The 26967-nt window shown below is 45.0% G+C and overlaps 1 long non-coding RNA gene across 1 annotated transcript; it reads left to right on the top strand.

The window, feature by feature from the left end:
* Positions 1-513: 513 nt before the first annotated feature.
* LOC132671149 (uncharacterized) lies at positions 514-26023 on the top strand. The gene is made up of 3 exons (XR_009606963.3): positions 514-692; positions 16885-16947; positions 24844-26023. It is a non-coding gene; the product is annotated as an uncharacterized LOC132671149 (long non-coding RNA).
* Positions 26024-26967: the final 944 nt, after the last annotated feature.

Raw genomic sequence — 26967 nt, 5'->3', positions numbered from 1 at the left:
AGTGAACCAGTGATCCAGAAGTTCCAGTGTTAGGTATTTACCCCCCAAGAACTGAAAGTGAGATCTCAAAGAGGTATTTGCACACCTGTGTTTATTGCAGCATTATGCACGACTAGGGTTGTGGAACCAATCCAAATGTCTACAGACAAATGAATGGATACAGAAAATGTGGTAGGGGCACCTGGGTGGCTCAGTTGGTTAAGCGTCTAGCTCTTGATGTCAGCTCAGGTCATGATGTCACTATTCGTGAGTTCGAGCCCCATGTCAGGCTTTGCAGATTCTCTCTCTCCCTCTCTCTCTCTGCCCTTCCCCCAACTCGCACTCGCAAGCGTGTGCGCTCTCTCTCTCTCTCTCTCTCTCTCAAAATAAATAAATAAACTTAAAAATTTTAAAAAAAGAAAATGTGGTGATACACACAATGGACTATTATTCAGCCTTAAAAAGGAAGGAAATCCTGGGAGTGCTATCGTGGATGGACCTGAGACATTATGCTAAGTGGAATAAGCCGGCCACAGAAAGATAAATTTTGGTATGATTCCACTTACGTGAGGTACCTAGGGTAGCCAAACTGATAGAAACAGAAAGTAGAATGGTAGCTGCCAGGGGCTGGGGGAAGGGAAGTGGGAAGTTAATGGGTACAGAGTTTCGGTTTTGTAAGACGAAAACGTTCTAGAGATCTGTTGCACAACACTGTGAATATACTTAATGCTACTGAACTGTACAAAATGATTAAGATGAGGGGCGCCTGGGTGGCTCAGTCAGTGAGCGTCCGACTCAGGATTTCGGCTCAGGTCACGATCCCAGGGTTGTGGGATCGAGCCCCATGTTGGGCTCTGCGCTGAGTGTGGAGCCTGCTTGGGATTCTCTCTCTCTATCTTTCTCTCTCTCTCTCTCCCCCTCTGCCCCTCTCCTGTGTGCACCTTCTCTCGCTCCCTAAAATAATAATAATAATAAAAGATTAAGATGATACATTTAATGATGTGATTTTTAGCAGAATTTCAAAAAATGTTAATGATCTTTCCATATTGAACTGGAAGGCTTTTCGGGTCCCACCAGACCCTATAGAAATCTGTCTGTAAGCAAATACTTAAACATGTCATGTTATTACTGTTTAAGTTTTAAATAGTAAGTATCTTTTAAGTGTCTTAAAGGGACTGCTTGAGGAAAAAAAACGATTATGTTGCAGTGAGAGCAGCCAACTCTAATTTATCAGATTTGAAAAGTGAAATTTACGTTTCTTGAGTTTTCTTAAGGACATCAAAAGCACACGGCATTTGCTGGGATTAAACAAGTTTCAGTTTTCTGAGTCAAAAAAAAAAAAATGCAGCTATTCAACTACCCTTTATTGTGTAAAGAATTGGAACCGGCCACGCTGTCTGGGTAATTAGTTTGTTTTCAATCTTAAAAGCACGTCAAAAGTATTTCCTTATTTGTTTTGCGGACTAGGAAGCTCAGAGCAAGATTTGCGGTACATCTCTAACTTCTACCTGGAACTTTATTTTTTTTAATTTATTTATTTACTTACTTCAAAGTAGGCTCAAAAATAAATAAATAAATAAATAAATAAATAAATAAACGTTAAAAAAAAAAAAAAGGGGGGCGCCTGGGTGGCTCAGTCGGTTAAGCGTCCGACTTCGGCTCAGGTCATGATCTCTCCGTCTGTGAGTTCGAGCCCCGCGTCGGGCTCTGTGCTGACAGCTCAGAGCCTGGAGCCTGTTTCAGATTCTGTGTCTCCCTCTCTCTGACCCTCCCCCGTTCATGCTCTGTCTCTCTCTGTCTCAAAAAAAAATAAATAAATGTTAAAAAAAAATAATAATAATAAAGTAGGCTCCACGCCCAACCTGGGGCTCAAACTCATGACCCTGAGATCAAGAGTCACATTCTATCGACTTAAGCCAGCCAGGCACCCTCTACCCGGAACTTTAGGAAATAATGCATTGGGGCAACTTTGTGTTTTATTTTGTCTCTTATTTCATCTGACTTATTCCCTCCCCTAATTTTTGCTTGGCCCAGCTTCATCACTTAATTTTTTTTTTTTTAAATCTTTTGCACAAGACACATTTCGTAAATCCTCTTTGGACCACGGTTGGCGTAGATAAATAAATAAAATAGAAATGACGAATGTGAACTGAACACCTTACAGATATGGTCTTATATAGTCATAAATTTCCAAACATCATCAAGTCCATGACTTCCAAAAACAAATAAAACACCAAGGCCAAGTGAAATTCATCCTATGAGGCAGAAGGAAGTAGCAAAGCATTAGGGGTGGACTCTTTAACTAGTATATTTCATATCTCTTTGTAAACAGGAAGCAGAAGCTCTAACAGCCAAGCAGCTGATGGGGAGGGGGGGGAGTAGGGGGGAGGAGGTGGGGAGGAAGGCTGGGTTCCTGAACCAGCTCGTTCTGGGGCAGCCTTGATTGAAGAGACCAGCAACCTTCTAAGAAAGAGGTAGGAAGCTGAAACTATGCAGTGAGGAAACTTTTAAACACGCAGATGTATCATAAATCAAGACGACACTAATGACTCCTGTCCTGTTAGTCATAATCTGCTTCGAGTGGTTTCTCCAGCAGTGGGAGTGAGGGACTTTGAGCTATCCCCTTTGCTACGGAATTAAATCAAACTGAGTAAGTGCTGCATCAATTAGGCTTTTTGGTTGCAAGCCACAGAAACGGATTCTAGCTTCAGCGAAAACCAGAATACACTAGAAGGATGTTATGGACTGAATGCTTGTGTTTCCCCCGAATTTGTATGTGGAAGCCCTGTCCCCCAGTGTGATGGTATTTAGAGATGTGGCATTTGGGAGGAAATTACGGTTAGATGACATTGTGAGGGTGGGGCTCTCATGACACGATTAGTGCCCTTGTAAGAAGAGACACCAGGGACCTAGCCCTCCCTCCCACTCACAGCACGCACAAAGACGAGTTCATGTGAGCACATAGCGAGATGCCAGCCACCTCCACAAAAGGCCTTAGAATGCAGCCCACCTGGCTGGCATTTTGATCCTAGATTCCCCAGCCTCTAGAACTGTGAGAGATAAATTTCACGATGGCGGCCTGAGTTGACTGCGACAAAGGATATGGGGGTTTGCAGAACCGAGAGGAAACCGTGGGGCCAGCTTGGAAAATCAGTGGAACGAAGGGATCTCTGAAAGCCCATCAGCCACATTTGTACAATTCCTGGGACAAAAGGCACTATTCCTGTGGACCGGGAGTCAGCAAACTATGGTCCGCTGGTCAATTCTTGCCCGCCATGTGCTTTTGCAAATAAAGTTTTATCGGAACTACCTCTTTCTTACACCATCGCTGGTTTCTCCTGGCAGGACTGCAGAGAACAGTGACTGCCCCGAGAGTACTCATACATTGACATGTTGTCTGTGGCTGCCTCTGCCCTGTGGCAGCAAAACGGAGTAGTTTCGCAGAGATCGTATGACCTGCAAAAGCCTAAAATATCTACCCCAAAAGTTCGCTGCCATAGACTAACAGAATAGAATGACATGGTGCCTCCTCCCGCCTCCCCAAACTGTACAATGCGCTGCTGGCCTTGTCTGGAGGGAAGCTGGATAGCAGAAACTACAGCTGAGGTTATGCTGGATAAGGATAGGTCAAGTTCATATGCTTCCTCTGTGATGGATGTGGGGTTTCCAGCCCCCTTTCCCATTCTCTGTGTCCTTAGAGAGTCCATTGGCTGAGCTTAAGTCCTGGGCCCATCTCTGTGCTATGGGACAGAGGGTGGAAGGATCAGGCCCTCTTGGCTTCATTTACAAGGGTGCCAGGCATTCTTAGATGATGCCAAGTGAGTTCCTACACAGGGGGCTTGGGGTTCTACTAGCAGGAAGGGGGAGCCGGATGCTGATTGGCTGGAAGTCTACGAATGTCCTCCTAAATACTTACGAACAGCACAATCATTGTGACCCATCAAGATACACACGGCTCTCTCATTCATTCGTTGTCATGCCGCACGTCCGGAATCTGGCCACTTCTCACCCCTGCCGAAACCCTGGTCCGGGCCAGCATCATCTCATACCTCTTACATCATTGCAGGAGGTACCTTGTCCTCCCTGCTGCTTCCAGCCTTGCTTACTACGGTCCGTTCTCCACACAGCTGTCAGAATATTCCTTCAACTGTTTGTTTCCCAGTAAACTCGAAGTAATATTATGTCATAGCTCTGTCCACGGTGTCCAGTGGCTTCCTATCTAACTCAGGGTCAAAGCCAAAATTGTCACCATGGCCTACCAGGGCGTGATCTGTCCCCCCACTGGCTCTCTGATCTTACCTCCTACCATTCTTCCCTTCCTCACTCTGTTCCAGCCACGCCAGCCTCCTGGCCAGTCCTGCAAACACGCAGGCATTGTCTTGCCTCAAGGCCTTGCATCTGGCCCTTCCTTCCGCCTAGGAATCTGTTCCCCCTGGAAAGCTGCATGACTTCATCCCTCAAGTCCTTCAGCCCTTGCTTAAATGTCTTCTCCGCAGAGAGGGTGTCCTTGACCTCCATGACCTCTGTCTGCCTCACCCTGCTTTCTCTCTCTCCGTAGCCTCTCTCACCACCAGACACGTGACACACGGCTGTTCCTTTGTTGTCTGTGCATCTCAGAGAGTCAACTCTGCAAGGGCTCCTGAGCCACAGTGAATTCTGCCTGAAGCAGAGTAGCACTTGATGAATAAATGTTAAGCGGAAGAATCCTGGGGCACCTGGGTGGCTCGGTTAAGCGTCTGCCTCGTGCTTTCAGCTCAGGTCATGATCTCGCCGTTTGTGGGTTTGAGCCTCGCGTCGGGCCCTGTGCTGGCAGGGCGGGGCCTGCTCAGGATTCTCTGTCTCCCTCTCTCTCTCTGCCCCTCCTACATGCTCTCTCTCTCTCTCTCTCTCTCAAAATAAATAAATAAACTTTATTATTATTATTTTTTTAATTTTTGTAATGTTTATTTTTGAGAGAGAGAGACAGAGCACAGGGGAGGGAGGAGCAGACAGAGCAGGAGACACAGAATCTGAAGCAGGCTCCAGGCTCTGACTCATCAGCACAGAGCCCGACGCGGGGCTTGAACTCGCAAACCGTGAGATCATGACCTGAGCAGAAGTCCGACGCTTAACGGACTGAGCCACCCAGGCACCCCTAATAAATAAACTTTAAAAACAAAGTTAAGTGGGAGAATTCTGACCCAGGAAGGCACTGCTTCCCTTCAACCCTGGGAAACTCAGGACCCTGAAGCCCCCCAGAGTGTGAAAATGAACCTCTCTTCCCTACCCTTGGAATGTTGATCTGGAAATCCCTGACTTCAGACAGAGGGAATTTCCAGGCTATAAAACTAAAAGCTGAAGGCATTGACTCTTTAAACCCCCAAAAGCCTTAAGAGCAGGGAAAGGGGTACTAGCAGTGTCAAAACGATTTTCTTTTTCTTGTCCCCGTTGCCCTCCTTTATTTTTCTTCATAGCATTGTCACCGTTTGAAATGGAGCTGAAGCCCCATCTAGGCACTTGGCGGTTTCTGTATTTTCTGAGGCGACAGACAGCTCGAGGAAGAGGCATGCAGACAAGGCCTACGCTAGTCTTTATCTCTGGGTGGCGCAGTGACTGCCTTGAGCATGGTCATGTGACCCCATTGAGACAAAGGAGAATCAGGAGCCATTTAAGTCAATGGGATGGCCAGAGAAATAGAGCATCTTCTTCCCGCTGGTATTAAGAAAGAACAAGATTAAGCCTAGCATTGCTGGTGCTGGTGCCACAGCCAGGGAAGAGCCTTCCTATATAAAGTTTCACAACAAAGAGACAGAGACAGACTGGTCCTGATCCTGTTGAGCCCCTGGATCCAGCCGTACCTGAAGTCAGTGGACTTTTCAGATTCGTGTTGCCTCAGCCAGCTTGAGCTGGATTTTCTGTTACCGCTAAGTGATCATTGCTTTTTGATTCACTCTTCCCTCCTGCCTCCCTGTTCATTCATCCCCTCTAACTCCTCTTCTGTTGGTAGGAGCCGTATCTCTAGGTCAGACCTCAAGTCCTGAAATAGGATACAAAAGCACTTCCTGCTCAAAGCCAAACAACAGGATGAAGGAGGGGAAAGGTCAGTCTATTTTCCCCATGTTTTCAAGCATTTGGATGCTTGTCAACAACAAGACAGAACTTCTAGCTTTTGATCTGATAGTTTTGGAGCTCTGTCAATGCCAAAGGGCCTGATTCTCATGCTCTCCTTGGAATTGTAAGACTTACTAGAATTTGTGCAGAACTTGGAGAAAAGGACCCTGAATACATTTGCTGAAATATTTGTACAACTTTCCCTTAATCTACTTAAGTGATGTCATTGCTTTTGGAACATTTTGAGCTATTTTTCCTTTCTAACGTTAGAAGAAGAGAGGTAGATGCATGTGGACTGTATCTTTAATATTAAAAGAAGAGAGGTAGACACATAAAGCAGGCTTTTAAAAAATACATAACATTCGTCATTTTTTCTTTTCTTTTTTTAAATGTTTGTTTTTGAGAGAGAGCTTGCACAAGTGGGGGAGGGGCAGAGAGAGAGGGAGACACAGAATCCGAAGCAGGCTCCAGGCTCCCAGCTGTCAGCACAGAGCCCGACGTGGGGCCTGAAATCACAAACCACGAGATCATGACCTGAGCCGAAGTCAGATGCTTAACCGACTGAGCCACCCAGAGGCCCCAGAAATTCCATAATTTATTTTTCTGTTTTCTCTCTCTTTTCTAAGTATGCTTCATGCCCAGCGCAGAGCCCGATGTGAGGCTTGAACTCACAATCCTGAGATCGAGTCAGATGCTTAAACAACTGAGCCACAGAGGTGCCCTCATCTCTCTTTGCTGGGCGTTTGAGTTATCTCTGATGTTTGCTCTAATACATAACGCTATGTTGGCATCCGTCTGTGTTTGCTTGTTTGTGTAAGTATCTCTAAATGTGGAATTGCCGGGTTAAAGGATTTAAACACTAAAGTTTTGGGGCACCTGGGTGGCTCAGTCAGTTAAGCAGCCAACTTTGGCTCAGGTCATGTTCTCCGGGTTCGTGGTTCAAGCCCCGCGTCGGGCTCTGTGCTGACAGCTCAGAGCCTGGAGCCTGCTTCGGATTCTGTGTCTCCTTCTCTCTCTGCCTCTCCTCTGCTCACACTCTGTCTGTCTGTCTCTCTCTCTCAAAAAAAAAAAAAAAAAAAAAAAAAAAAGAATAAACAAAAAAGAAAGAAAAAAGAAAAAACTTAAAAAAAATTTTTTAACACCTAGGGCCTAACTTTCATCCTCTGCAGAGGTTATACTGGCTTCTACCAACGGTGCACAGGAGTGCTTTGGATGGTAAACTCCCCCCACCAATAAAAAACATTGGTAGGTATCTCAATCTGTCTGTGCTCTTAGAACAAACTACCACAGAATGGGTGGTGCGTTAACAATATAAGTTTATTTCTCACGGTTCTGGAGGCTGGGAAGTCTAAGATCAAGGTGCTGATAGATTGGGAGTCTGGTGAGAACCCCCTTCCCAGGTCACATACGCCTCTCTTTTCGCTTCTCCTGTATTGGGAGGAACAGGCAGACTCTGAGATCTGTTTTACAAGGACTCTAACCCTGTTTCTGAGAGCTCTGCCCTCATGACCTTTCTAAGGTCCCACCTCCAAGTACCATCCCATTGGGGAGCACCCAGTCAATGCGGTGGGACTGTGCCTCCTTGTAGTACCCAGCCAATATTAGGGAACACACTGAAGTGAGTCATTTGCTCTCATTTCACCTTCATTGTGTTGGCCAGAAACCAAACTCAAATTGATCTGGCCAAAAATTGACTTTATGAGGGAAATGGCTTCAGGCAAGGCTGGATTCAGGGCTCAGATGTTGCCATAGGAACTCATCTTCTGTTTCCCGCGGGCTTGGCTTACTTCTGTTCTAGATGTTTCTTTCTTATGTTTCTTTCCTTTTTTTTTTTTTTTTTTTTGGTTGTTGTTGTTTGTTTTTTATTTTTTATTTAAAAAAAATTTTTTTTAATGTTTATTTATTTTTTGAGAGACAGAGAGAGACAGAGCATGAGCAGGGGAGGGGCAGAGAGAGAGAGAGAGGGAGTCACAGAATCCAAAGCAGGCTCCAGGCTCTGAGCTGTCAGCACAGAGCCTGACGTGGGGCTCGAACCCACGAGCAGTGAGATCATGACCTGAGCCGAAGTCGGACGCTTAACCGACTGAGCCACCCAGGGGCCCCGTCGTTTGTTTTTTTAAAGATTTTATTTTGAAGTAATCTCTACCCCCAACGCAGGTCTCAAACAGACCACCCAGAGATCTAGAGTCCCCTGCTGCAGCCGGACATCCCCAGGCTCTCTCCTTTTAGTGGTTCCAGTCCTCCTATCCTCTCAGGTTCAAGTTCTGCACCCAAAAGCACGTTTTCTAGCAGTTTGAGCCAAAGTTCTGATAGTCACTCTTTTTACACCTATCATTGACCCAATCACAGTGACCCCCAAAATGGGCTGAGTTGATTGACTTGGGCTGGGTTGCTCAAGTGCTCCGTCCCTGGAGGTTGGGGGTTAGAACCTGATCCCCCTGCCTCCGCACAGTGCCTGAGAGAAGGGGGGAGGCAGAGGCCCTCATGAAAGTCTGGGAGTGTGGAAGGAATGGTTGCTGGGGAGATAGAGCCTTCAACCAGCTCTGATGGTCACAACTGCCTCCAGTGCTGCCCTGGGGTAAATCCACTCTCCATGCTGCAGCCAGAAAAGGGGCCCTCCAAACAGAACAAATCTGAGCCTTGTTTAAAACTCTTTGGTTGTTCTTCTTTGCCTTCAGGGTAAATTCCACCCCCCTTAACTAGGCCTCCAGGACCTGGCCTTTCCCCAGCCCCCCCCCCCCCCCCCCACGCTCCCTAGCATTCCTTTGTAAAGCCGGACTGCATTGCTTAGTTGTCCAAATAAGCCTTGTTCTCTCTCTTACTTCTTTGCTTAACAGCCTTGGTGATTTAGAAAGAACTTACTAAGTGCCAGGCAATGTGCGAAGCGTTAGACATGTATTATATACCCAACGCAAGTACTCACGATAATCCCACGAAAAGAGGCAGGGTGTATGTGATACAATCATAGCAGTCGGTCGGCTGAAGTTCAGATTCAGGCTCATGTATTAATCATGTTTGCATTTTCTGTATTTTATGATGCTTTAACATCTTACGGCCTTCCAAACCCTGGAGAGAGTGCCCCTCCCAGGGCTAGCTATCTTAGAGAGAGTGAACAACTTGACTTTGAGTGTGCCTTTCCTATACAAACCAGTCAATTCAAAGTCCACACCCCTAACCCCTCCTTTATCCAACCCTCACATAGCAAATCAATATTCCCTCGGCCCTAATCACACACCAGAGACAGGTACCAGACAACTAGGAGTTCCCCCATAGCCTGGAACCTGCTGACATGATTCAAACGAGCCCATCTTGAACTGCAGGCCTAGCCTCTCTCATTCCTTCCCCTGAGAACCACGATCGAGGCTTTTGCCCGTGCTGTTTTTTCTGTCTAATTTGTCCTGGTGCTCTCCCTTGCGGCCCTGCCTCGCACGGTGTGCATCTGCTTCTTGGGAATTACAAGTAATAAATCCTTCTTTCAAAGGCAGTTGTCTTCATTTATGACATCTTACCATACCTGATTAAAATCAAATCCTGGAGGGGCGCCTGGCTGGCTCACTTGGTAGAGCATGTGACTCTTGATCTTGGGGTCATGAGTTCAAGCCCCATGTTGAGGGGAGAAGTTACTTGAAAATAAAATTAAATTTAAAAAATCAAATCTTGCAGACATTCAGCCTCTAATTAGCTGTGTGACCTTGGGCTCAAGCTCTCTCTGCCTTGAGTTCTCTCTCTCTAAAATGGGGATGATAAGAACACCTACTTAAAAGATGAAGGGCTGGGGCGCCTGGGTGGCTCAGCCGGTTAAGCGGCCGACTTCGGCTCAGGTCATGATCTCGAGGTCCGTGAGTTCAAGCCCCGCGTCGGGCTCTGTGCTGACAGCTCAGAGCCCGGAGCCTGTTTCAGATCCTCTGTCTCCCTCTCTCTGACCCTCCCCCGTTCATGCTCTGTCTCAAAAATAAACGTTAAAAAAAAAAAAAAAAAGATGAAGGGAAAAATTGGGAAAGACTTTGAAATGGGAAAGGGAAAGAAAAAACACCAATGAGTGTCTGATGAACTCACTCTTCGTGGTGATTGCTACCTTCCCGGGTCTTTGAGTTAGTTTGCAAGTCTGTAAGTCATAAGACACCGATGGTAATGCAATAAACATTGCTAATAGAAATGCAAATTGTGTCTGGTGAAATGCAGTTGATTTTGTCCTGAGGATATTGACCAGTTTTCTCAGTTTTGCATCTATTTGTGAGTTTAAGTGCAAGCACAGCTTTCCTTGGCTCTCACAAATATATCTCAACTAGCAAGAGAGCCTTAACTTTTCTTTAGAAAAATTTTTTAATAGTTATTTATTTTTGAGAGGGAGAGAGACAGAGTGTGAGCGGGGGAGGGGCAGAGAGAGGGAGCCAGAATCCGAAGCAGGCTCCAGGCTCCGAGCTGTCAGCACAGAGCCCTACACGACCCTCAAACTCAAGGACTGCAAGTTCGTGACCTGAGCCAAAGTCAGACGCTTAACCGACTGAGCCACCAGGCGCCCCAAGAGCCTTAACTTTTCTAACTCTCTGTTTCTCTATTCTTGTTCTCTTTACTAAGTCTGTGTTTTGTTTCTTGTTTTGGCTCCCTGACAGACAATAAATTATTCCTCTTTAGTGGCAGCAATAATGGGGAAGTTGATTTTTATGGTCAGAACATTTAGCAATCTCTGTAAATGGGTTAATGGATTATAGAGATCAATTCTCTGCTGAGAGAGGCAGAGAATCTGGCTTGTTAGTCTTTTTGTTTGTCTATTTGAGCTCAAATCAATTAAGACTTTAATGCTTGCCAGGAAGGAAAACAGCTCTTTGATATCCGGACCAGTGAGTTTTACATGTTTTTGAGTTTATTCTCCACCCTTGGCTATAGTCGCAGGTCTGAAGCTGGAGGTTTTGTTATGTTTGTGTATGTGTAATGGAGAAAGGCCCCTCATCTCTTTTGTAAGTATGTAAAAATTTCCCATCTTTACAGGATATTGATAAATTAGGTTATGAAGTCTCCTAAAGTAAAGGAATTCTTTACTGAACCTCATAGAGATCTTTAAAAAGTGATTCTATTTCTAAAATATGAATAAAATGAGGAAATGGGATTTCTAATCCTTTAAATTTATAATAGGCAAAATATTATTCTTCCAGAAACTGAGACTTCTTTTAAGAACTCAAGGACACCTATGAAATGGGAAAGCTGAAGGGACTCCATTTAAAACAATTTTTTAATGTTTATTTGTTTTTGAGAGAGAGAGAGAACGTGAGCAGGGGAGGGGTGGAGAGAGAGAGGGAGACACAGAATCCAAAGCAGGCTCCAGGCTCCCAGCTGTCAGCACAGAGCCCAACGCGGGGCTCAAACTCACAAACCGTGAGACCATGACCTGAGCCGAAGTCAGATGCCCAACCGACTGAGCCACCCAGACGCCCCAAAGGGACTGTTTTAGCAAGGGTCGGTCTCTCTTGTTTTTCTGCCAGGCCCGGTTTACTCATGAGCCCCATTTTGCCTCTGACTAAGCCAGAGAAGCTTTGTTCACTGCAAGGGGGAAGCGAGAAAGCTAATCAATCATTCTCTGAGTTTTGTCCCAGGCCCCAAGCACCTGATAACACCTAAACTGAGCCAGATCCCAAACGTGTTCCAGGACACAAGCTTCAAACAAAGCTTTGGCTGACACTGACCTCCCTTCAGTAAATTACAGAACACCAATCGTTCACCTGAACTTGCCCTTGACTGGATCCTACCACGGATTCCTGGACGAACACGAACCCTAGATACTTTCTAATATAAACCCCTAGCCCCAAGCAATGATGAAACTCATGTTCCTTTCCTTTCCGAGCCTTCCAGACGCTCCCTCTGTTATTCCCACCTGCTGCCTACATTGTTCCATAAACTCTGTTTCCATTTTCTTTGGCTTCCCGTGAGCTGGTCCTGTGAGCCCCTCCCCTGTGTTCTTAGACCCAGCCTGCCTGCATCACAGACGCAAGATCAATCTTTGGCCGGAAGAAGGTTAGCTTAACAATTTTGCTTTTTGAGGTGCCTGGTGGCCCAGTTGGAAGAACATGTGACTCTCGATCTCAGTGGTGAGTTCAAGCCCCACGTCGGGGGTAGAGATTCCTTAAATAAATAAAACTTTCAAAAAAAAAATCTATAAAGAAAACAATTTTGCTTTAATGAAAACAACTGTCTGATTTGTCAGTGTGGGTATAATAACAGTGTACATTATATTCTACTTGGGTTTGTTTATTCTGAACTTATTCAGGTTTGTTATTCAAATAAGCTAACTTATTCATGCGTAATATTTACAAAGTGAAGAAATGTAAATTCGTATTCAACTAAATTGAATCATCCTGACGCACTTTAACAGTGATCATATCTTACAGTATGTCAGCTAGTAGATAATTTCCAAGATCATCAGTTGACTGAAAACTGATATTAAATTGAGTTATTGAACTGATATTAAATTGAGTTATTTAAAGCTTATTTACTTATGTTGAGACAGAGGGAGAGAGAAAGAATCCCAAGCAGGCTCTGCGCTGTCTTCCCAGAGCCTGATGCAGGGCTCAGTCCCATGATGGTGAGATCATGACCTGAGCCGAAACCAAGAGCTAGATGTTCAACTGAGTGAGCCACCCAAGAGCCCTTAAGTTGAGTTATTTAATGGATAATCATTGATATCCAAATAATTTCTGGGATACAATACTGAAACATTGGTTACTAAGCATGATTTTAGTTTAATACTCTGCTTTTATATATATATTTTATATACATACATATATATATACATATACAATGTATATATACATTTTATATATATATATAAAACTCACGAGCCTGAGATCAAGACCTAAACTAAGATCAAGAGTCGAACAGTTAACCAACTGAGCCACCAAGGCACCCCTACACTGCTTATATGTTTGTTATGTAAATGCTATATTCTGAGTTATTTTAATGAGCATTTTTTAAAGGTGTAAGAGAGATGTGTGGCTGCAGAAAGTTGCACTGTAAACTTTGCTCACCTGCTCTAATCCTGGGGTAAGGCTGAGGGGTCTTCATTAGCTACCCCCACATGCCCCAGTTAGTAAAAAGTAAAGCTTTGGTTAAAAATACAAACTCATAGGGGCACCTGACTGGTTCAGTTGGTGGAGCGTGTGACTCTTGACTTGGGGTTGTGAGTTAGAGCCCCACAGTGAGTGTAGAGATTACTTAACCGTAAAATTTAGGGACGTTTGAGTGGCTCAGTCTTTCAAGTGTCCGACTTTGGCTGAGGTCATGATCTCACAGATCATGAGTTTGAGCCCTGCATTGGGCTCTGTGCTGACAGCTCAGAGCCTGGAGCCTGCTTTGCATTCTGTCTCCCTCTCTCTCTGCCCCTCTCCTGTTCATGCTCTGTCTCTGTCTCTCTCTCAAAAATAAACATTAAACAAAATTTTTAAGTAAAATCTAAAAGAAATAAATAAAAATTCCTCTGAGTGGTTGAGATTATACTAGGAGCGTTTGTAAAAGAGAAATGTAACGCATATGTAAGCAGAGGTTCTTAGGGTTTTTTAAGATGTTTGTTTATTTTTGAGAGAGAGATCGTGTACACGGGGGAGAGCAGAATGAGAGGGGGACACAGGATCTGAAGGTGCCTGTGTGCTGACAGCAGAGATCCCGATGTGGGGCTTGAACTCATGAACCATGAGATCATGACCTGAGCTGAAATCGGATGCTTAACCAACTGAGACACCCAGGGGCCCCTACACTTTTTTTGTTGTTAATCTCTTGATCTCTTTGTATTTTCAAGACTTATTGAGGACCCCAAACAGCTTTTATTTATGTGAATTTCAACTGTTAATATATACCATATTGGAATTTGAAACTGGGAAAAACTGAATAAGTTTTAAAATACTTACCAGGGGTGCCTGGCTGGCTCAGTCAGAAGAATATGTGACTCTTGATCTCGGGGTCATAAGTTCGAGCCCCACATGGGGTGTAGAGATTACTTACATAAATAAAACTTTAAAACAATATTTATTGATTCATCAGAAAATAAAACTCATTGCATATTAACACAACACCTTAGTATTAATATGAAAAATTGTTTTGGCCTCGTGGAACCCGTGAAAGAGGCTATGTTCAAATAAAGTTTCAGTTTGATCCTGAATGTAAAAAAGAGTTTGTATAAACGTAAATTTTATTTGCTTTGGTTTGTGATACCCGAGTCTGAGAAGAAGCTATGAAGTATGTTAACATCTTAGCAGAGTTGGTTCGATGCTGTGTGGCTTGTTTTCTTGGTTTGCTGATTCTTGCTTTCACCTGCCATGTAAAAGGTTATTCTTTGCTTTTTGCATAGATATCTAGGTTGCAAAGATTCCATGTCTTCATCATTTTCTTTTTTTTTTTCTATGATTTTCTATGATTTTCTATGATTTATTTTGATTTTATTATATCATTTTCTATGATTTATTTTGATTTTATTATATCCTTAATTATTTAAGGGGGAATGGGGCATCTGGGTGCTTCAGTCGGTTAAGCCTCCGTCTCTAGATTTTGGCTCAGATCATGATCTTGCTGTTTGTGAGTTCGAGCCCTGCATTGGGCTCCACACTGACAGTGGGATTATCTCTGTCTGCTTGGGATTCTCTCTCTCTGCCCCTCCCCTGCTCATGTTCTCTCTCTCTCTCTCTCTCTCTCACCCTCAAAATGAATAAATAGACTTAAAAAATTATTTAAGGAGGGGAAAAAAGAACAAAGATTCCTCATTCACAAATGAGTTAATGTTCTTTGCCATCCTATTACTGTCTATGCTTCTTTGTAAATGCTTTATTATCATAATTACAGGCACTCAAGATCCTAGCTTAACTGAATGTCCAAATCTCTGATAACTTGTCTAAACGTTTGCCTTCCTGTGACTGGATCCTAAGTATAAAAAAAGAAAAAGGTAAAGAAAAATTTCAAGATATCTGCTACACCTAAAACTAACTTTGAGATTTCCCATAGGATCCCTGGAAAGCCATAGTAGAAAAACATTCTTATGAACTGGTCCATCTTAACAATGAACTGGCCCTAGAACAATTATGGGGGCACCTGGATGACTCAGTCAGTTGAGCGTCTGACTTTGGCTCAGGTCCTGATCTCGTGGTTTGTGAGTTCGAGCCCCGCGTTGGGCTCTGTGCTGACAACTCAGGGCCTGGAGCCTGCTTCGGATTCTGTGTCTCCTCCTCTCTCTGCCCCTCCCCCACTCGTGCTCTGTCTCTCTCCCTCTCTTTCTGAAAAATAAATAAACGTTAAAAAAAATAACTAGAACAATTTTGAAATAGTTCTGTTGAGTTTTCCTAGATCAGAGTCCTGTTGGTACTTGGGGTGATGATATTGGCAACAACAGCATAGTGTATCGTAAGTTCAGATATTATTTAAAATGTTCACTTGCTGTAATCTTCCTTCTTCTGTTTGGATCTAGCATGGTCTAGGCCAGTGGGATGCATATCAGACTTATTGTGGGCTAGAGATCTATAGACATCTATAAGATTTCTAGGTCCTACTCTAGACTTACCGAATCTCTTGATATTCTTGGTATGGCAAGAATTGTGTCTCAGGATTATTGTATGTTATCTCTTAAGATCGCTTCCTCTGTACCAATTACGTTCATCTATTTTTATGAATCGGATGTAATGTTAACTGACTTCTTCGAAAATAGACTTAATCATTATCTTCAGAGTATTTTGCCTACATTTTATTCTTTTTGCAATGATTTGATTATCTTGTGTTTAGCTTGCCAGAAACAACTTAATTTCCTTGTCAGTGTCCTGATTCTTATTATGAACCATCATTAGACCTTTCACACTGGAGAATTATCAGTCATAAGTTAACCAGAGCCATTTCAAGTCCCTGCCACCTAAAATATCTGAGGTTTGCCTGAGGACCCTGCTATAAGCCACAGGGTTTGTGTTTTCATCAAAGAATCCGGTCTCAGAGCTTTGTGGGAAAGGACTATAACAGATCTTTGAAACTACTGGCATTCAAAACTGAGTTGACTCAGCTTAGACAACTTTTAGACTGTACCAGTGGAGTGAGTCAAGATTTCCAGGACTCTATGGTCGAGCAGATGGCTTCATGAGACTCCAACTCGAGAGCCAGCTGAAGAAGAATTAATTACACAGGACTGAATGAACTGACAAGGGAAATTTTATGGTAGTTATCTGTTTGGAATATGGTTGATCGTGTTTTAGTGTTCCATTTTCCAGATTCATAAGGAATCCCTTTGTCTTTCTTCTTAAGCCATCTGTTTATCCATAACAACTTATCTGATTTTGCTTTTGTAAACTGAACTAAACTATTTAAAATATCTGATCTTCAGGCGCCTGGGTGGCTTAGTTGGCTAAGTGTCCAACTCTTGATTTCGGCTCAGGTCATCATCTCGCAGTTCGCGAGTTTAAGCCCCACGTTGGGCTCTGCACTGACAGCACAGAGCCTGCTTGGGATTCTCTCTCTCTCTCTCTCTCTCTCTCTCTCTCTGCGCCTCCCTCTCTCTCTCTCTCAAAATAAATAAATAAACTTAAAATAAAATACCTGGGGCACCTGGGTGGCTCAGTCGGTTGGGCATCCGACTTTGGCTCAGGTCATGTTCTCAGGGTTCGTGGTTCAAGCCCCGCCTGGGGCTCTGTGCTGACAGCTTGGAGCCTGGAGCCTGCTTCAGATTCTGTGTCTCCCTCTCTCTCTGTCCCTCCCCCACTCACGCTCTGTCTCTCTCAAAAATAAAATAAACATTAAATAAATAAATAAATACATAAATACATAAATAAATAAAATACCTGATGTCCTACTTCTTACCAGGATAAATTGATTGTACATCAAGGCATCAAGAGCCATATTGGAGAATGATGTTCCTCAAATCAGGTATGACAAGACTTTTTAAGGAATACATGTTGGATCTACTTATGGAGTTAATGCCTACAAAGATCTCTAAGAAACCTGACCTGGTACCTGGTTTACAAGTGCGAAGGTAGGATATTTGGAATATTTGGGGGACCTCAAAAAGAGAAGAACTCACCCAAATTTACAGCTATGACAGGTGAAAGAAATCTGGGTTGGGTTTCTTAACCTAGGAATAACAAATAATAGAGCCTCCTGAAATTCCAGTTGGAGATTCCTTATGAAAACTTCCAGACAAAAGTTAATTTTGTAATTGTTTAAAACCGAATGGCTTTAAAGTTTGCAAAGCAAATTTGGGAGGTCCTTAGGGCAAATTAATACACTCACCGCACCTGTATAAACTATCAGACCAGATTATGAGGCCAGGCTTTATTTTGTGATCAAGAATAATTTTTCTTTGAGATTATTATGATCATAAGGGGTTTTGCAGGGACCACAGGGACAAGTTGGGAGGACCTTGAAATTTAGTGGGCATCTTGCCTGGCCGGTGAACCAGTTACCTCTGCCTTTCCTTACCACTGAGCTACTTTATAGCTCAAAACTGTAGAGAGTTGACAGTAATGGAGATGCTTCTTGTCTATTGAAATGCAGATTGTGTCTAGCAGAGTGTAATTGATTACCTGTGGATACTGACCAACCTAGCCAGTTTTGCATTTGTTTATGGATTAATTTCATTGCTCCTTATCTCCCTATAATTGTGTATAATTACTCCCTATCTCCCTTTAATTGTGAACCTAACTGGTTCCCCCATCATCTAATAAGTTCCATAAAATCTTCAATACAGGTTCATCCCATATCCTTATGAGAGTCAACATGTTATCTTTTTTGAAAATTATCCTTTGGGTCTCTGTTATGTAGGGTGCATAGAATAGTGCCTGATACCCAGTACAGGCTCAATAAATGTTAGCTTTTTTTTTTAATGTTTATTTATTTATTTTGAGAGGGGGAGGGGAAGGGGCAGAGAGAGAAGGAGAGAGGGGATCCCAAGCAGGCTCCACACTCAGTGAAGACCCCAACGCGGGGCTCGAACCTACGAGCCGTGAGATCATGCCCTGAGCTGAAACCAAGAGGTGGATGCTCAATGGACTGAGCCACCTGGGTGCCCCAATGTTAGTTTTTTAGGTAAAGGATTCCAATTACCCCTATCTTACAGGTGAGGAGAATAAGGTGCAGGGAAAGTAAACAAAGTTGCTTAGACGACACAGCGTGTCAGAGGTGGAACGGAACTAGAAGTCAAGTCTGTCTACGCCTCCAAGCCCCTGATTTTTCGCCCCCCTCCCACAGTCCTCTCTGGCTGTGCTCTGCTAACTCCCACTCCTTCTTCAGAGATGGAGTCTTTCTGGATCCCTCTGGACCAGGTTAGCATCTCCATCCCCAGCTCTGTATCCTCCCCTATTAGGCCCACAGCCTAAATATGTTGCAACCATCAACGTCTTCATCTAAAGGATGAGCTGCATCCGGCCAGGGACCGAGACCTTTTCCATCACCATCCAGCTCAGAGCCAGCATGCGGCAAATGCCCACGTGCGAGTGCAGGAAGTAAGACATCCTGTAGCCATGGCATTTTCTCCCCCTGGGAAGGAGAGCAGGGGTGCTTTCTGGAACTGCCTAGAAGCCCTCAGCATCTCTGTTCTCTGCCAGCCCAACCCTCCCTGGGCTCCTGTCGGCTCAAGGGGCATCAAACCTCCTAAAGAGGATGCCCGGAGCCACCAGCCCCTCAGGACTTGAGTTCCTGGGTTTTGTTGTTGTTCCCCCACCCCCCCAAATCAAATTCCAGAAATCCAGGTTTAAAAATAACCAAGAAATGCAATCTTCTCCACCAAGCCGCTTGGCAAAAACAAATCCTCCACAAAGACCAGTGTGCAGTCTTACTTACACGCTTACTCATTTTCAGACGCCAGCTCAGCTCTGTTCTGGGTGGGGAGGAAGAGGGGCCCGGGGCTGAAGGGCAAGGGCACGGGAGCCAGACACAAGCTGGGCTGGATATTGGGACGACCCGGCACGGCAGGCACACGCCCTTGTGGGAAGGCAGCTGTTTGGGACCTGCCGTGAAGTCCGGTTTTCCTTGGAGTCCCAGCCTGCTGGTCCCCAGCCCTGGATCGGGCAGAAGATCAAAGCAGCCCTGGAAAACGGCCTCCATTAGTGATCCAGAATTCACTCTCCTTCCCTGGGGAGACATCAGCTTCTGCTCGAGCCTGCCTTTCCCCATCATTACTTAGGGAACTGGCTGGTGGTAATAGGGAGTAGCATTTAAACTCCTGCTAACAACAACCTCAAACTCCTTCCTCTTTTCTACATGGTCTATTTTCTGACCTGTCATCTTTCTTAATGCCTATTTTGTGGGCGAGAAAAATGTGTGATGGAAGAGAGGAAATTCAGGACCAGGGAAGGCTTGGAAAACTGTCAAAATTTCATATTTCCTCCTCCTTTGAATCAGCATTTATGTCCCTCAATGGGGTTTTCCTGCATATGCTTGTATAACTCCCTTTTAAAACAATTTTTGCTGTTTTTTCCTTTCCCTGCCCCTGGGTAAGTCATTCCAACGACTACTTTCCACCTCAAAAGAAAGTAGTGGACAGGAAAAAAGTGGTCGTGTGGTCTGTTGGCTACAACTCCCAGCGGAGCCGGGAGCCTTTGGTTCTATTCTGAGCCTTTTTTGGGAACAGGACGAAGGAAGGGGACGCGAGCCTTGCCCTTTTACGGGAGCTCCCGGGACCCTGTGCCAGCAGGAGGAAGTTGCTTACTCCACATCAGAAGGGAGCCAGAACCGGCATTTATGAAACACCTACGAAGTGCCAGGCCCACTTAATCCTCATAAGGTTGTGAGATAGGTTTTGCGACTTCCACATGACAGATGAGGAAGCTGAGGCTCAGAGAGATGTGGAGCAGCCCCAGGGTAGCACAGCTTGGCAGCTGGGAACACAGCCTGGTTCAGATTCTTAGGTCTGAGCTGTTTTCACTACAATGTGCAACCCGCCAACCATGCTTTATTCATTGAGTTACTGAATTTATTGAGCACCTAGTATGTGCCACACCACCCCCCCCATTGTAGTTGTGACCAAAGCAAAGATCCTTTTTTTTTTTTTTTTAATGGAGCTTATATTCTAGTTGGGGGTGGGGCGGAGGCAGGAGGTAGACAAAAAATACACATAATAGGGGCGCCTGGGTGGCGCAGTTGGTTAAGCGTCCGACTTCAGCCAGGTCACGATCTCACGGTCCGTGAGTTCGAGCCCCGCGTCAGGCTCTGGGCTGATGGCTCAGAGCCTGGAGCCTGTTTCCGATTCTGTGTCTCCCTCTCTCTCTGTCCCTCCCCCGTTCATGCTCTGTCTCTCTCTGTCCCAAAAATAAATAAACGTTGAAAAAAAAAAAAAAAAATTAAAAAAAAAAAAATACACATAATAAATACGTAAATTATGTAACACGGTGTGTCTTATATGCTGAGGACAAAGGAAAAAGTAGAGGTGGCTAGGGGTATTGGGAGGACTGGAGACCCAGTTGTACACTTAGGATAATCAAGACAGACCTCATGGAAGTGGTGATGTTTGCGTGAGGATTTATAGGAGAAATTGGCAGGGCGGGGGGCACCTGGGTGGCTCAGTCGATTGAGCATCCAGCTCTTGATTTCAGCTCGGGTCACGGTCTCACGGTTTGTGAGTTCAAGCCCCACCTGGGGCTCTGTGCTGACAGTGTGGAGCCTGCTTGGGATTCTCTGTCTCTGCCCATCCCCCACTCCTGCACGAATTCTCTCTCCCTCCCCCCCCTCCCCCTCTCTCTCAAAATAAATAAACCCTTTTTAAAAATAAATAAAAGAGGGGCGCCTGGGTGGCTTGGTCGGTTAAGCGTCCGACTTCGGCTCAGGTCATGATCTCACGGTCCGTGAGTTCGAGCTCCGCGTCGGGCTCTGTGCTGACAGCTCAGAGCCTGGAGCCTGTTTCAGATTCTGTGTCTCCCTCTCTCTCTGCCCCTCCCCTGTTCATGCTCTGTCTCTCTCTGTCTCAAAAATAAATAAACATTAAAAAAAAAAAATTAAAAAAAATAAAAATAAATAAAAGAGAAATGGGAGTTGGGGGCGGTGTTTGAGCGAAATTATCACTGTCAGAGGCAACAGTCAAGTCAGTGCAAAGACAGGAAGGTGGGAGTTTGCCCAGTGCGTTTGACCGATAGCAAGAAGGGGAGGGTGTGTGCATGTCACAGAGATGGCAAGGGGTCCTTACCCAGGAAAGGGCCACTCTGGTGTGTTGGGTTGTGTTGGGAGTAGACCTTGGGTGCGGGGAAGAAGCAGGGAGAGGGGGAAGGGGCTGTGGCGGTCGCCAGCTAAGAGACCCTGCCGTTTTGGAAGCAGTGGAGGCGGTGAGTGGAGGTTGGATTCTGGATTTATTCTGAAGGCAGAGACAGCAGGGTTTCCTGATGGGCTAGATGGGGAGTGTGAGAGGGAGACGTCGGGGCACCTCCGAGGTTTCTGCTGGCCAGAGGAAGGTTTTGGGTGGGGCAGATCTGGGCAGGGAAGGAAGACCAGGAGTTCTGGTTTCGGACATAGTGAGTTCGAGACGTGCAACCTCTCTCCATACGGGGCCAGATAAATAACATCCAGGGCAAGACTGAAGAGGCCAATTTATGAGGAGTCTCCAAACAAACCAGCCAATTTCAGAGTTTCCCCAACATCGCCTTCCTCTTAACCAGCTTTTTTTTTTTTTTTTTTTTAACTCGGTGCGGGGGAGGGGTGTCCATGAACTTGGATGGGAAAAAATTACATCTCCCCCCGCCCCCAACCTCTTACTGGAATGTTGCATTTCCTTCGATTATGAATGTAGGCAACGAACCTCAGGAGACTTAGCAAGGCCGGCGACTGCTACCAATAAGAATCACAGATGTTTTCGTCTTACATCATCGGTGCCACAGATTACCCTCAAATGCCTTTTATCGTTATCACTTCTTTGAACTTATGGTAATTATTAGATGTCACCCCATTTTATGATTTCATGCGTTAACAAGCACGTGTATTACCGCCTCATAAATTTGAATTTGAGACATTTTTGATGACGATATTTTATCATACTTAGTTTCCCTGGTAATCTTATGCATTTTATTGTTTGGGGAAGTCTCATCAGCTCCCCCCGACTGTCACAGGGGTCCCTGGCACAAAAGAGTTAAGACCCTGATCTAGGTTAAATATCCTTGATGAGAGAGGAGCAAATATAAATAAATAAGTCACTAAAATCTCTTGATTTGGGGCAGGAACCATGCCAGGAATTTTATAGACATTCCCTAAGTTAATCCTTACAGTTGCAAGGTGGATATTCTCATTATTCCCCTTTTACAACTGAGGAAATTGGGGCTCAGAGATGTTAAAGTCACCCAGCCGCTCGCTCAGTGAAAAATCGGGCATTCAGACTCAAGGCTATATCTAAAGTCTGTGTTTATATTTTAGTAAGACAAATTGGCTCCTATGTTGAGTCCTACGGGCCCCTCTGGGTCAGCACAGTGTCATAGCCAAACAGCAGGGTGGTATTGGGTAAGAACTGAAGACTGGAGTTGGTCTGCCTGGGCTCAGATCCAGCCTGTGTGGCTTGTTTACCTGTGACCGTGGCTGAATTACTTGCCTGTGCCTTCATTTCCGTGTCTATCACATGGGCCCGATGGTGATAAAAATGCCACCGGCAGAAATGTGTTGTGGGGTAGATTGTGACATCTAGAACAGTGCCCAGAATGTAGAAGGCGCTTGCTTCATAAGGATTTATTTTTCTTAAGAGAGAAACAGATGGGATTTGAATGTCAGTGCAACTTCTTACTAACTGTGTGGTCTTGGGCAACTCACTTAACCTCTCTGAGCTTCATTGTCCTCATCTGTAAGTGGAGATCATAAAACCTGCCTCGTAGGGTGGTGGTTAAGAATTAAATGAGATCATCGGGGCGCCTGGGTGGCTCAGGTGGTTAAGCGTCCGACTTGGGTTCAGGTCATGATCACACGGCTCGTGAGTTCGAGCTCCACATCAGGCTCTGTGCTGACAGCACAGGGCCTGGAGCCTGCTTCGGATTCTGTGTCTCCCTTGCTCTCCGCCTCTCCCCCGTCTCAAAAATAAATAAACACTAAAAAAAAGTAAAGAAAGCGTGTGTGTTGAAAAGAAATGAGATCATTAATACAAGATGTTTAGACATTCACTAAGGAGTATAAGCAATCCGTAATAGATACGTGCTCAATAAATGTTAACATTAATTAATTGATTATTATCTTTCTACCTCTTTTCAACCTTGTCAGTTTTCCTAGTCCTTACTCTGGTCTTTATTAAGCTCTCCCAATCCCATTCCTTTACTTGGGAATTTTGTGGAATACCTAATATAATCGAATGCTTAAGGTTAAACCCAGACATTTATCACGCAAATATTTACTGAGCTCTTTCCATATGCCAGTTTAAGTTTATTATTATTGTTTTAGTAATTTACACACCCAACATGGGGCTCAAACCCATGACCCTGAGATCAAGAGTCACATGTTCCCCCAGCTGAGCCAGCCAGGTGCTCCACCAAATTAATATTTGACAATAATAATTTCATATCAATATATTGGACATAGGTCCATACTGTCTTGTTCTAGACAGATCTTCTCTACACTGGGCCCCGCAGCTCTCTGGCCCCATCCCTCACCACCGAGAATTGCTTTCTTCTCTAGAAATGCAGTGCCCGTTCACAGTCCTATGCCTCTGCACATGCTTGGCCCTCTGCCTGGAACGTCCTTCCCACCTGACAAACGCTTCCTTGTTCTTTGGGGCCCGAGTCAAATGTCCACTTCCTCCATGAAGCCTCCTTGGTCTCCCCGAGGCAAATGGCCACCGTACCTGAGCCCTCCCGGGGACGTCTGCTTATTTTACCTAAACAGCACCAATTTCATAATTGTCCTTAGTTGTCCTTTAGGGAACCATCCCCTCCTTGCTTTTTGGTCCAGTGGGTTGATCTTAACCCCACCTCATCCCTCATTCCAGGACAGAGCATGTGACTAGGACTAAGCGATCTGAGTATTCTATTCCCCTAGCTGGTGTGACCGGTTCAGGAATGGACTCAGAGTCAAGCCTAATCAGTGAGATTCGAACCTGGGACTTTTTGTTTAGGCCAGTTCTAATTAGGTTTCTGTCCCTTGCAATGGCCATCAAGAGTCCTGACTAGTACAAGCCATCCCAGAGTAAATTGTTGTATGATCTCCCTGTTACCTTCTGTCTGTTTGTCTTTCTCTCTCTCTCTGGACTATGAAATAATTCAGGGCAGAGACTGATTCTTGGGGCACCTGAGTACCTCGGTTAAGCATTGGACTCTTGGTTTCAGCTTAGGTCATGATCTCACAGTTCGTGAGATCATCCCTGAGTCCGGCTCTGTGCTGCGGGTGTGGAGCCTGCTTGGGATTCTGTCTCTCTCCCCCTCTCTCTGCCCCACCCCTCTCTCAAAATAAGTAACTAAATTAAAAAAAAAAGATTGATTCTTATTCATGAGATGATCTGGGGTCCAGGTCCCTTCAGATAAATGGCAGGAGAGTTGACAAAGTCCTGGAACAAGACTGTGTGTATATATACTCTTTCCGTCCCATGTGGATGGGAACTGCTTCTGGTCCTTCTGTCCGGTAGGGAGGGAAAAGAATGCATTTTACAGTTCGGCGACCCTGTACCTCACATCTGAGTTTGCATTAATCTGCTCTAGCAAAAAAGACCCCACATCTGGCACAACAGGTGCAATCAGTGTTGCTACTTGGTGGGGTTGACAATAGTCCACTGTCATCTTCCAGGCTCTCTGCTTTTTGCAAGGACCACAACAGTGAGTTCACGCTCCACTGGCGACAATGGTGGTAGTCACCTTTGGCCTTGTATCGTTTCTCCAGGGCTTTCGTAGCCTCCGGCAACAGCCGTCCGATTCCAGTCTTTGAAACTGTCCAACACCTGGTATATTGCATCCTGCGGTTCATTCTCCTCTCCTACTGCCTTCCAGTTCACCACCGGTGACGATTTGCCCAATTGCGCCACACCTGCATGCCAGAGGTCACCGGTACTCTGCAAACCACCAATGACAGCGTCTTCATGGTCAGGCAACCGGCAGGTGATCCAGCTTTGAAATCCCATTTTACTTTGTTTCCTAAAGCCACTTTCAGTATCGACGGACATAGGTTACGTTCCTCTGTGAAGTTGGCATGCAAGAAGCTTTGGGAGGGGGTGTGATGGGGATGCTCTCAGGAACGATACCTGTAAACGAGTGAGAGAAGCAGCATCGCACAGAGGGAGAAGCCGAATAGCGACCAAGTAGCTCTGAAGCTCCCAATAGAGCCGCAGGGAATTCTGAGGTGGATTTTCAGGGTTGTCTGATCGAAGCAAGGGGGCTAGGCATTTATTCTCCCTCCTGGACCGGTCATTCACGCAAGACGCCTTCAGGGAGGGCACTTGATCCGGGGTGAGGCACGCCTCTTTGGCTGAGCTGGGGCAGTGAGGGCCTTGGCTAAGGATTGCAGGATCTGCGGGAACACCACAGCATCGTCTACGGAGACTCTTTCTCATACGGGTATGCAGGTATCCCACGCACATGTTGTGTATTAGATATTGTGAATATCTTTTTTTCAGCCTGTCATCCGTCTGTTAGCTCTCAGTGTCATTTGTTGAGCAGACTCTCTTAATTATGATGTGACCAAATTAATAGATTTCCCCCCTTACTGATTTGTCCTCATTCCTTAGGTCGTGAAGATATCCTCCTACATTATGTTTTTTCAAAAAATATATTTTTACTTTCAAAATTGGATCTTTGGTCCTTCCAGAGTCCACTTTATTTTGTTTTTATTTTTTTTCTTAAAGTTTATTTATTTTGAGAGAGAGAGAGCTGAGGAGGGGCAGAGAGAGAGAGAGAGAGAGAGAGAGGGAGAGAAGTAGAGAGAGAGAATCGTAAGCAGGCTCCATGCTGTCAGTGCAGAGCCGGAGGCAGGACTCGAACTCACAAACCATGAGATCATGACCTGAGCAGAAATCAAGAGTTGGGTGCTTAACCGACGGAGCCACCCAGGTACCCCAGGAGCCCACTTTATTTTTTTTTTTATTTTTTTTTAACATTTATTTATTTTTGAGACAGAGAGAGACAGAGCATGAACGGGGGAGGGTCAGAGAGAGAGGGAGACACAGAATCCGAAACAGGCTCCAGGCTCCGAGCTGTCAGCACAGAGCCCGACACGGGGCTCGAACTCACGGACCGTGAGATCATGACCTGAGCCGAAGTCAGCCGCTCAACCGACTGAGCCACCCAGGCACCCCAGGAGCCCACTTTAAAGGTGGGTATGATGTAAGCATCCTATTTTCTTCCTTTTTCCTCTGTATCATGAAACAGTTCTCCTTATTTTCTTCATCTCTTTGCCCTCTGCTCTCACCACTGTCTTAAGATGCCACATCTGAAGAGAATCATTGACCTCTTAATACTCTTCTTCCGAGGGCACTGGTAATGAGTACCGGGTGTGGTATGTAAGTGATGAATCACTGAATGCTGCTCCTGAAACCAATATTGTGCTGTGTGTTAATTAACTAAAATTTAAACTAAAAAAAAAAAGAAAGAAAAGAAATTTCAGTACTTCCAGGGGAGTGACTTTCCGACTGGTAGGTCCAGCCCTGGCCTCTCTTGTCAATGCCAGTGACAAAGTTCAAACGGAACGCTGGGCATTTTTAGTATGTCCAGATTCAAATTAATCTTACCCGTCAAAGACATTTTATGTGACTCACCTATATTTTATACATTTCCAGACCGTCCAACATTCTAGCACAGTATCTTCTCCCAACTAGGTGCTCAACCTACATTTATTCAAAGAATGGGAGCCTCTTTTATGTTTAGTCACATTAAAAGCCAAAGTCAATTATTTTTATTCAAAAGATCCGAGTGACGTAAATTTCAGAGGCAAGTTCAGCCACGAGTCAGCTTATCTTCCTCCTTGGGGAAGAGAGCAGCCACCGCCTGGCTGGTCTCCCTCCTCCCGTCTTGC

This window comes from Panthera onca, chromosome C1 (genome assembly GCF_046562875.1).
Source record: "Panthera onca isolate mPanOnc1 chromosome C1, mPanOnc1 haplotype 2, whole genome shotgun sequence".
NCBI classification, from domain to species: domain Eukaryota; kingdom Metazoa; phylum Chordata; class Mammalia; order Carnivora; family Felidae; genus Panthera; species Panthera onca.
Note: the sequence above shows the minus strand (reverse complement) of the source record. Positions and strands in the feature narration are given on the sequence as shown.